The following is a 12,727-nucleotide window of genomic DNA, read 5'->3' on the forward strand; positions in this document are numbered from 1 at the left end:
CAGTGCCCTGTTCACGCATTTTTCTTTGTGTTTATTGTCTGTCTACCCCGTCTAGACTATAAATCCCACGAGGATAAGGACCTTGCCTGCCTTATTCTCCACAGTACCCTTAGTATTTATAATCATGCCTGGCATACAATGAAAGTTTCAGAAATATTTGTTGGAAGCAAGAAAGAATATGTGTACAAAATGTACATATTACCTGGGTGGGAGGACAAAATCCACAAGGTGTCTCCTTTCTTTCTTTCCCCTAGCTGTTAGCATGGGATCGTCGATTTACAGGAAAACAAAGAGACTCCAGCAGAAGGGACTTAAACCCAGATACTAGATTTCATTAGGTCCTAAAAGGCAGACAGACTGTTTCTGGCTTCGAGTATCTTAACTTCAGTCCTAACCTGACGCTGTACACATTATAGATACTCAATGAATTCATTTCTGTTAGCAGTGAAATGACTGTGCTCTCTTTTGGGGGTCTAGAGGGGATGTGGGAGAGAGGGATGGGAGGTAGAGCATTCAAGCAGAGATTCGCAAGCCATGAGAAAAGGAGACAGAAGTATATTTATGCCTTTATCCTCCCTTTACGGAGCTGTCACCAACTCAAACCATGAAATTCAGCTAAATCTATTCCAGCCAATTGGATTTTAAAACACTATCCTATTCTATATGTAGTTTCTCTTTGTAAGCAAGGCAATATGTTAAAACAAAGTTTTAAAGAAATTTTAAAAGAACGGAGAGAAAAAGAAGAGTGATCCAGGGAAGAAGAGAGAAGGCAGTAGGGAAGAATTTAGGAACATCTTCTTTGTGTTACACATAGTACTAGGCATGTTCAGGCATTTACTTATTTATCAAAATCCTATGTGAAATAAATATAGAGACAGAATGAAGCATAGATAAATGTAACTTACCACTTAACTGTGAAAATACTAGACAAAAATAAACAAGATATACATATCAAATATGCAGATGACATTAACAATGGAAATGTCACCTAATGTAAGCAAAATAGATCAAAGATTCAAATTAATCTTACAAGGCTAGTGGTTAGCAACAAGGTAGTACATAAATTAAATCTTGCAGCTAGCTACACAGGTACAGAAAGATGGAGACCTAGTCTGACCAGAGTTTGTATAAAAATATCTTGTGGATTTAGTTGACTGCTAGTTTAATATAAGCCAATAGTAGATGCTAAAAATATGAATAGGATAACCCTTAAGTATTGCATGAGAGTCCTTATCTTAAGCGACTTCTTTTCAGTATTTATCACTAGAGATATTTTTTTTTAATTCTCTTCTCTCCTGATTTCTGTTACATCTGATTATCTTTCCATCTCTGAAGCAGATCCTCATTAATACAAATGCTAATAAGACAATAGCCCTCATTTAATAAGGGTTTTGGGCCAACTACACAATTACTATATTTAATCCTCCCTCTTAATAGCACTAATGAAATAGGCATAATTATTTCTGCCATCTTTTAGATGAGAAGACAGATTTAGAAAATCTAAGTAATTTTCTCAAGATCAGATAGGTAACAGCATTCTTGGAGCTCGACTATAGCAGCCTGACTTAGAGTCCAGCGATTCTAACCACTATTCCTTCTACCCCAGACTTTCTTTCAGAGCATGCCTTTCCTTTGCTCGTTCCTTAAGTGTCAGTGCGCACTACAGTCCAGTCCTCAGGTCACAGCTCTTTTTACTTCACTGTCTCTCTGGTTAATCATCGCTAGATCTGGGACTTTGATGGACAGCTTCTACACTGATGAGTCCTACGACAGCCACCAATAGCGCTGCCCTGATACCTCTTACCTTTTCCACAGCCTTCCTTGTTGGTAGATGCCTCCATAAGCTTCAGAGGAGGCTGAATCCAGCCCCAATCCTGGATCCAGAGACAGAATCACGATTAGTTTCAAACAGAGGACATGATGCTTCCTCTGCCCCTTCTTTTCAGTGACTAGTTTAAGCACTAGAAGAGAATCAGCCGAGAAATTATTCAGAAAAGTTGTCTATGCTCTTAAATAGAAATATTCATCAACAAGTAATCTCTTTTCTATCACCTTGTTGTGTCTGTATGTGCTGTGGAGAACTAAGTCAGCTATCTTGGAGACTTCAATAATTTTCAAGAGCATAAAGGGCACTTGAGACCAAAATGTTGGTCTAATGCCTAGTCCATGACAGTATCATCCTTCACCAAGTTATTGAAACAGTTTCCTAAATGGTTTTCCTACTGATAAGCTGAGCATGACCAACCCCAATAAACCTGCTCTCTGCATTACTACCAAGGTGATTTTGCATGTGTGTGTGCTAAGTCACTTCAGTCATGTCCAACACTTTGAGACCCAATGGACTATAGCCTGCCAGGCTCCTCTGTCCATGGGATGCTCCAGGCAAGAATACCGGAGTGGACTGCCATGCTCTCCTCCAGGGGATCTTCCAGACCCAGGAGAGAACCCGAGTCTCTTATGCCTCCTGCATTGGCAGGCTGGTTCTTCACCACCAGTGCCTTCTGAGAAGCCCTAAGGTGCTCTTACTAAATGCTAATCAGACACCTGCCTAATCCTTCAATGACTCCGCAGCTTTCAGTTTCGCACCGAACACTCTACTTCTCTTGTTGTATTTGTCCTTCTCCCCTCACACAACCGTTCATCCCAGCCATTTGCAGGTGATTGCTGTTTCCATCAGAAATGACACTGTCTGCTGTTTCTATGCCTTCCCACTTTTTTCTTTTGCCTTTTTCCCCCCCATTTTTGGTCTTTGGAGCAGAGGACATTCACTATAGTAAACTGGTTACAGAGCTGAGGAAAGAGCTAAGAAGTCATCAGGATGGTGAGGCAAGCAGAAGCAAGCAACGATAGCAAGCTACCACCAGTGGCAAATTCTACGAGTGGAAAAATAAAAGGAGGAAGTAATGTCACCAGATCGCAGGGATCAGGGTTACCCCAGTAGACCGATTCTGCATGTGCCAGGAGCATGAAGGAGCCAAGCCACTGCCAACAGTGTCTTTCAAAGCTAAGCTTCCTCATTTGCTCTTAAGGTCACACTGTCATGTCCTATCCCTTCATTCTCTAGCTAGCTAACATCTACTTATCCTTTAAAACTCAGCTCAAAAAAAAAAAAAATCAACAAAACAAACAAACAACAGCAACAAAAACTCAGCTCAAGGGTCATTTTCTACAGGAAGGTGTCTCTAAGCCCACGGTCTAATTTACCTGTCCCTTTTCTATGCTTCCAAAACACCATTTGTCAAAGTGGCCACCAGAAAGTAGTAGAACAATAAGCTCCTTGAAGACTGGGACAGCCTCTCTTTCCTTGGGATTATTTAAGCCTAGGACAGTGTCTGACTATAGTGCTGGGGGCTATTATATGTGCTCAGAAAATGTTTTACAAATAGAGTCATGAATTACCTCTGAGGTAATTTGCTTTGGGGATGACTTGCATTTTCTGAAGTTTTTTTCTTTTTTTTAAAGTATGTCCAAGGCCTGAACAGTTCAGGGCATTTTCCTTCACATACCAGTTTTTTCATGTAGCCCTTGAAAGAAAAGTTATTTCACTTCTTAATACCATCTCTATCCTGTGGGATATATAAACATGCTTTCTGAAGCTCAAGTTTCATGGTCCCCTTCAAACTGTGCTTTCCTGGGGTGTAGGCCTCGCCTCAGTGATTTCTCCTAATTCTTACACTTGGAACATTTAGTTTTTATTTTACAAACCACTTTCGAAAGAAGCCAGAAAACTGTTCTGTTGGTCTTTTGTGCTTTTTTCATAACCTTTCTTCTGCCACTTTAGATAAAAGTAATAGGTAACAAAAGCTTAATTATATTTTGGGAATCCCTTCTTTGCTTTTAGAAATGGCCACTAATATTAGTGCCTGGCCATCTGCTTGAGACAGTCTGTGCATGCACAAGAACTGGGGAAAGCTTTTTGGACACTAGGAAGACGCTGAGCCTGGCATGAGGATGACCAAAGTGCCAGCGGACAGTATTTTTTTCTTAACAGCTTCACTGAGATATAAATCAGATATCATATAATTCACCCATGTGAAGTGTACAATTCGATGGCTTTTAGTATATTCACAGGTATGTACAACTATTACCACAATTTTAGCACATTTATATCACCTCAAAAAGACACCCTGTACCCTTTAGATAACCTCCTCCCCAACTCCCCCACCTCTCCCCTTCCCCATCAGCTCTAAAAATACTAATCTACTTTCAGTATCCATAGACTTCCCTGTTCTGAACTTTGATATGGACAGGATCACATATTACGTGGTCTCTGAGGACTGGCCTCTTTCACTTGGCACAATATTTTCAAGGTTCACCCATGTAGCAGCACTCCATTTCTTTTGGACAGTCCTTTCCAAACATGGGAACTGGACTGGCCCAGCACAATCACTAGAGCACTTAGTGTGAGCTGCTTTGGTGAGATTTTCTGCCGTGGTCCTTTGCTGGTGACTCTCACGGGAGCCTGCTACATGCACCTCTTTACCTAAGCCACCACTATGAGCTGGCACTGGGCCTTAAGTGAAAACACGGAAATTAAAAATCAATCAGAATTACAGAATCCCCAGAATTATTGTCTGACTTTTGAGCATTAGAATTCATAAGAAAATCACCTCAGGCTGTTTCTTCCCACAGTTGTAGCGGACTCTCTAGGCATATCCAGCAGGGAAGTCCAGGCTTACGTGAATGTTGTTAGTTCCGTGGTTCTCAGTGCGGTTGCTCAGACCAGTAGCATCAGTATCACCTTGGAAACTTGTTAGAAGTGCACATTGTCAGGCCTACCTACTAAATCAGAGACTCTGGGAGTTCAGTAAATCTGTTTCGACAAGCTCCCAAGTGATTCTTATTTTAAGCTGGAGAACCACTGATTAGTTATTAATACTATCAGTATTGGCATATGAACACAAATTAATTACTGACTCATACTCTGTTTTGTATCAAGTCTATATATACTCAGTGGATGAAGAAAAATCGCTGGTACCTAAAGTGTAGATTATGGTACATAGGTTGAATTTCTATGCATTCATATGACAGGCAATTAATCTTATTACTCCCCACTTCCCATCTTTATTTCTTTTTAAAACAATGCTTTGATAAAAACTTACTTTAAAAAAATCTTGATAGGGAATTCCCTGGTGGCCCAGTGGCTAAGACTCTGTGCTCCCAATGCAGGGGCCCCCCTGGTCAGGCAATTAGAACCCACATGCCACAACTAAGAGTTTGTATGCCAAAACTAAAGATACCCCATGTCACAACAACAACAACAAACAACCCTAAAAAACTTGTCCTCTTTATGGAGTTTATTTCCACTTCAGACGAGCAGATCTTTAGATCTTATAGGTAGCATCCCTAGAAGATGGCATTTCTACACATTTTTCAGGAAAAATTAATTCCTGCTGCTGCTGCTGCTAAGTCGCTTCAGTCGTGTCCAACTCTGTGCGACTCCATAGACGGCAGCCCACCAGACTCCGCCGTCCCTGGGATTCTCCAGGCAAGAACACTGGAGTGGGTTGCCATTTCCTTCTCCAACGCATGAAAGTGAAAAGTGAAAGTGAAGTCGCTCAGTCGTGTCTGACTCCTCGCAACCCCATGAACTGCAGCCTACCAGGCTCCTCCGTCCATGGGATTTTCCAGGCAAGAGTACTGGAGTGGGTTGCCATTGCCTTCTCTGAGTTAATTCCTATACACACCTATATTAGACACAGATCTCTAGAGATGGTTTTTCAGAGTGAATGTTTTGTCCACACAGAGACAATATCAGGGAGCACATTTTGAAAGCAATTGGTAACCTGATGCCTGTATTGATAAAATACCCTGAGTTCACTTTGAACACACCAGGGACTTTATCTGTCCTTTGTTGTTAAGACCAAACATTTTTTAGATAGTCTGAGGACAGTCATTATCTCTTTCCGAAAGAGTACAGGAATGGTTTATTCTTGGTTAATCTGAATAGATTTAACTCATGGCTAATTTTAAAATTCTGCTAAAGTGTCGTTTAAATACTCAGATAAATAAAACTGTAATTCTTAATAAAAAGCAATTTTATTTGTAAGGATGCACTACTGTGTAATTCTTTTGAAATAGTATTATTTCCTCAGCATCCATTTTCATTTTACTTTAAATACCATTAAAATTGATTTTTTTTAAACCCTAAGACACATAGAATCCTGTCATGAGGTACTTACCACACATGGCCTATGCTTTTAATTATTATTTTGTATATCTCTGTCTCATCCCTCAACTATATTTACCCTCCCTAAAGGCAGTAACAATTTCTTATACATATAATGTCTATCAGACGTCCTAAACATAGCAGGTATCTGTCAAATATGTGTGTATCAATTGGTAGTTTTGATAGTAACTTGAAACAGTCAGTCCCATTGTCAGGAATAGAAGCTCTCTCAAATTAGGTCAGTTAAGGAGAGATAACAACAGACCACTTCACAGATATCAAGGACATAAGCAAAGCAGACCTACATGCAGGCCATGGGACTGGACCCAAGGCTAGTCCTTTTCTCACAGGACCCTGGGGCTTCAGGTCTCAGCTTCTACCTGTGTAGCTCCTTCTTTCTCAGTGGTTTTAGTAGACTGACTTCCTTTTTATTGTGGTATCTCTATTCTCTGAAAATATGCTCTTACATTTGCTTTGGATCTACTCAACCATTTTATTTCGAGCCCATCACAGCATCTAATTGGTTAAATTTTAGTGGCCTAAGTCCAAATTCCACAAAGACATCATGTGATTAGGGTAGAGTTCAGCTCTAGTACAACTGGCCATGAGTAGCAAGAAGGAGGTGTGGAGGAAATCGGGTAGCATACAAACTTATTCTCTGGTGGTTATTCCCATAAATAGGGCTCCTTGGTGGCTCAGATGGTAAAATCTGTCTGCAATGTGGGAGACCTGGGTTCTATCCCTAGGTCATGAAGATACCCTGGAGAAGGGAATGGCTACCCACTTCAGAAATCTTGCCTGGAGAACTCCATGGACAAAGGAGCCTGGCGAGCTATGGTCCATTGCGTCACAAAGAGGCAGACATGACCGAGTGATACCTTATCTGATAAAGTTATTCTTCTCCAAGAACTGAGGGGAACAGGTTCACTAAGAAGGGGTCATGAACAAGGAGATAACAACGACACAGCTACTCCTGTTTATCTACTACAGTCTAGAACTCAAGACAAGTATACAAAAGTTAGACATCAGAGGTAACTATGGTCATGGGTAAACTTCTCCCTTAGTCTAAATGAGGGCTTGGCATCCATGACCCTTGGGACACATCCAGCCCATGGTCTGCTTTTGTAGCAGTGAAGAATGGTCATTACATGAAGAACAGGCTACAGAGACTGTAGGTGACAAACATTAAATATTTACTCTCTGGCCCTTGATGGGTTAGTCAGAGTTTGCTAACTCGTGCTCAGATGATCTTTCTTTATTCTTTATTCATTCATTTTGCAAATACCCACTGAATATCTACTATGTTCTAGGCACTATTACAAGTACTGTAGATGCAGTGATATCACAAAGGCAAGTATGGTTCCTACCTTGGAAAAGCTTAGATTCTGTTGTGGGAGAGAAGAGATCAACAGTCAGCATATACATTAACAAATAAATAGGATAATTTCAGATTATAAGTGCTATGAACACGATAAGCAGAGGATATTAATAAAAGTAAAAAAACAAGGGAAGGAGACAAGTTGGGGAGATCTTATCTGTGAAAGAGATGTTTATGCTAAGACCGAAAAGATAGGAAAGAACCAGTCACGAGGAAGCCAGCATTACAGCCAGGGGAAATGAGGGCAAAGTCTCTGAGGTAGATAAGAGGTTGGCTTAGTCCAGGGACCTCAAACAAGCCCATGGTATGAGGGCAGAGTATGGTAGGAAATGAAGTTAGATGGTAGGGAAGGGCCAACTCATCTATAGCCCTTGAAGGAAGCCACTGAAGATGACACAACCTCATGAAAGGTTTGATGTTTAAAATTAAAAAAATCTCTCTGGCTACCAAAAGATAGAGTATAGAGAAGTAAGAGTGAGTTCTATTTAAGAGATTATTGTAATTGTTCAGGTGAGATAGGGCTATGATTTAAAGTAAAATGGTATCATGGGAATGGAGAAAAGTGGATGAATTAAAATATTTTGAGGGACATCCCTGGTGGTGCAGTGGTTGAGAATTTGTCTTGCAATGCAGGGGATGTGGATTTGATCCTAGGTCAGGGAACTAAGATCCCACATGCTGCAGAGCAACTAAGCCCATGTGCCACAACTACTGAGCTCACGTGCTAGAGAGTCCATGTGCCCCAATGAAAGAAATCATATGATGCAACTAAGACCCAAAATGCAGACAAATTAAAAAATATATATTTATATACGTAAAGGACAAATAATGAGACTAATAGACTGGATATGAGAAGAGAGGAAACAACATGAATCCTAGATTTCTGTTTGAGCAGCGAGGTAGATGGTATGGGTCTTGTCACCTCATCCATATTATCTCTGATAACTGAGTAATTGAGTCTCTGGAACTAAGAATCACACTTATGTATTAGAAAAAATTTTTAAGTAAAAAAAAAATTATTCTCAGTATTGAATTTTCTTAACTTTCATATATGTTCTCTTCTATGAGGGATAACGGAACGAAAAAGCACTTCTTTAGCAAACGCCAGACTACCTACTTGGAAAACTGCAAGCAGTCTCCCCTCTTCAGGATAACAGCCTGCATGTGCTCTCTGACAGTGCAATGACCTCTCAGGGTTGTCAGTTTGCCCCCTGGTGTTGTGCCTCTGTTCCTCCCTTTGGGAGATTGCTGTGAAAAGGCGGAGGACCACGGCGTCACCGTCCAATAGGAGACGCCGGACCCACTCCCTCTCCCCATCAACGGCTGTGTGCAAGATGAGAACCGCACTAGCCTAGAGACACTGAGGTTTGTTTTGAAGCATTTAAAGAGGAATGCCCAGGGGAAGCTTTTAATTTCTCTGTACTTAAAGAATTTGAATTGTAAGAGCCATCTCTCTCCCCTTAATCACCAGGTCTAGTGTGAAGCCAGCCAACTTCAGAGAGTTAGTTAAAAGAAGTGACTAATGACTCAACTTTCTCCTTATCTCCCTCTCTCTTCAGGTTTGATCTCACCAGACACTCAGGATGCACTTTCTGGCTCTCACAAGACCTTTTCCTGTGAACTGCAGAGCCCAGGGAGCTCTGTATTTAGAGGCTGGCACCCCACTCCAGTACTCTTGCCTGGGAAATCCCATGGACGGAGGAGCCTGGTGGGCTGCGGTCCATGGGGTCGCGAAGAGTCGGAGACGACTGAGCGACTTCTCTTTCACTTTTCACTTTCACGCATTGGAGAAGGAAATGGCAACCCACTTCAGTGTTCTTGCCTGGAGAATCCCAGGGACGGGGGAGCCTGGTGGGCTGCCGTCTATGGGGTCACACAGAGTCAGACATGACTGAAGTGACTTAGCAGCAGCAGCCTGTACCACCATCCAACCGACTGATGGGGAACTTCAGTGTCCAGAAGCCTGGGCCATGAGGAAAGTGGAGGGTGGAAGAGTGAGTGTATACACCAGGTCTCTAGAAATGTCCGAGTCAACAGTGATGGCTGAGACATGACCTAGAATCCCTGGGAGGACTTGATCGTTTTAGTTTAACAATTTGACCTCTATTATATAGAGAAACTTTTTTGAAGTTAGTTCTTCTAAAGTCTGCTTTTGTCTCTGCTCACTGACTCCTATAAGGATTTATTTTAGAAGCTTTCATGGTTATTCCCATTGTTCCAGCTTCAATGATCAAAACATCCAGGACTACGTTTTGATTCTACCTCTTCATAGTTATTTTATCATAGGTATTTCTGAATCTTAGATTATATGGAGCAGTTATTAGTTACTTTCAATCCACAGATTCACTGCATAATCCCTGATTATAATTTTATTGGGCTTCCCAGGTGGCTCAGATGGTAAAGAATCTGCCTGTGATGCGGGGGACCTGGGTTTGATCCTTAGGCTGGGAAGATCCTCTGGAGAAGGAACGGCTAACCACTCCAGTATTCTTGCCTGGAGAATTCCATGGACAGAGGAGCCTGGCAGGTTACAGTCCATGGGGTTGTAGAGTCGGACACGACTGAGCGACTTTCGTGTAACCAATTATTACTCTCTCAACAATCTTCCATCAGAGTCAGCTGTTCAAATCACACTTATTTCTAATGATGTCCACTCTCCTCCTCAAACAGGGGCTCCTTCCACTCTCCTTCACCATAACTGCATGCTTCCAGGAGGTCCTTTGCCAACATCTAGTCAGATGTACCTTAAGTAATGAAGTTAACAGGGGAAAATAAAGGATGGAAATAAACACACTTAACACCAGTGAAGTTGTTTAACTATTTAAAAGCGTATTACAAAGTGTAAGTGTGTTGCAGTGTGTTTTGTAAACCAGTGCTTATAAACCATTGTGTTTTCAAAATAACTTTTTCCTATTAAGCCTGCATCAAGAAGTGGGGTTAATTTGCCAGAGTACTTTTTCGTGATAATTACAGGAATTGTAGATTAGCAAAAATGAACTGAAAAGGTTCTGAGTTAATAAAATACACGCTAAAATTATAATATTCAACTGCATCGAGATTCCTCATGAGGAAAACATTAACCATCCCTGATAGGCCAGTTTTGAGTTCAAGCCAGTACATTAAAAAACACTTAGGGAAACACACCTTTCAAGTGACATGTGGTCCAACATTCCCCATAATGAAAGACACAGTTCTGTTATTCAGAGATTTGAAACAAACAGTAGATGAACTAATAAAGGATAAATTTCATGAATTAGAAGATATTTAATAAATGCTTTTTTCAGGTGATAATTATTTTGCCAGCCAGGCAATATAGCTCTTTACTTCTTAGAACCAGATGTAAAATATTGTAATCTGGCACTGACCTCTAGGAACACATTACCATTTACTTCAGGAACATTTGCTAAGTACCTCCTGGGTGTCAGGCACCATGCTAGGAGTAAGAGATGAAATCCCCAACAGGTAACCCTGTTTGAACACTTTGCTCAGAGATCCCATGACTAGCATCATTTATGTTACTTCAGATTGAGGTTTATCCCTCAGTTCATGGTATGTTATCATCACTGACATAGGCATGTTTTTTTTTCTCTCTTGTTCTACTTATTTATTCTTTTTTGTTTCCATGCTTCATTCCCATTTTTCCTTCTCTCTCCTACCCAAGGAAACTATTCTAACGTACTTGATGTGTACTAGTTTGATTGTTTAAAAGGCCCTTACATGATTGTTGTTATCTTGGGAATTCCCTGGCAGTTCACTGGTTAGGACTCAGTGCTTTTGCTGCCAGGAACAGGGTTCAGTTCTTGGTCAGGAAACAAAGATCCCACAGGCTGCATGGTAGGACCAAAAAAATTATTATCTTTTATAGGTACAAAGATGGCATTGTAGATACATATAGAAAATATGCCCATATTTTAAAAATTACACTGTGGACTATATTGGATGAAATTGAAATCTTGAATTTGTTTTAAGATACTTTGACAAAGTAAAAATTTTAATGAAAAAAGGGTAGAAGAAGCAAACATGACAAAATCTTACTAATTTTAAAATCTGGGTGATAGCTATATGAAAGTTCATTGTTCTATTTTTCATACTTCTGACATATTTGAACATTTTCAGCATGAAAAAATGAAAAACAAATTATTTCCTCCCCCTAGGTCACAGATAGTTTTATATATTTTCTTTTATTAATTTTATATTTTCAACTTCCATGTTTAGGCCTTTAATCCATGTGGGGTTTTAGGCAGGTATCTAGTTACATTTTTTTTCTCATATGATGAGTAAGTTTTCCCAAAACTATCTGCTAAGTTGGGAGAAGGCAATGGCACCCCACTCCAGTTATCTTCTCTTTATCATTTTTGTGGTACCACAAAATTAATAATAATTATATATACATTAGTGTATCTCTGTCTGTTCTGTTCCATTCATTAATCTGTTCTTGTGCCAATACCACCCTGTTTTTATTACTTTTTAAGTATAATTTAATATCTTTTTACTCTTTTTTATACTCTTGTTTTTAAAAGTTAGCTATTCACATGTCATTTTCATATAAGTTTTAGGTATAGCTATCAAAAATATTTCAAGTCCTTTTAAAAAATTTAGTAGTTTAAGGTTATAATAGAGATCAAATTTGAAATTTATAGATACAATTTAAAAGAACTGAAAGGTTTATAATTATTTTATATCTATTTTCCTATCATACTGACTTACTAAAAGAATGATTCTATATATCTTCTATCAAAATCTGGCCAATCCATGTTGTCTATTAACAAGCTAGCACTGTAGTAAAAGTAGGTGTATCTAGTTTTACAACACTAAGTGGATGGCAAAAAGTCAGAAGTCAAAGTTAGGAGAAGATATTCGTTCAACTCATAATTATTCTAGTCTACACCAATTATTCTAGTCTAGACTACATCCTTTGGGGGATTACATTTAAGCAGACAACACTGAGTGCATAAATGTACAATCTTTAGCACAAAAAGTCACAAGAATCTTTAGCATGAGAAGTCAACTAATCAGTGAATGGACTAATGTGTTTCTAGCACACAAAAGTGGAGAGTGAATGCATATTATGAGTGACAAATAGAACAGTGAGCAAAGACAGGAGAGAGAGCCAGGGCAGAGAAAGTATCAGAAGACAGCAAGATTTATTGTTGCCTGAAAAAAGTAAGCTAAATAATGTG

Source organism: Capricornis sumatraensis, chromosome 17 (genome assembly GCF_032405125.1).
Source record: "Capricornis sumatraensis isolate serow.1 chromosome 17, serow.2, whole genome shotgun sequence".
Lineage (NCBI taxonomy): Eukaryota > Metazoa > Chordata > Mammalia > Artiodactyla > Bovidae > Capricornis > Capricornis sumatraensis.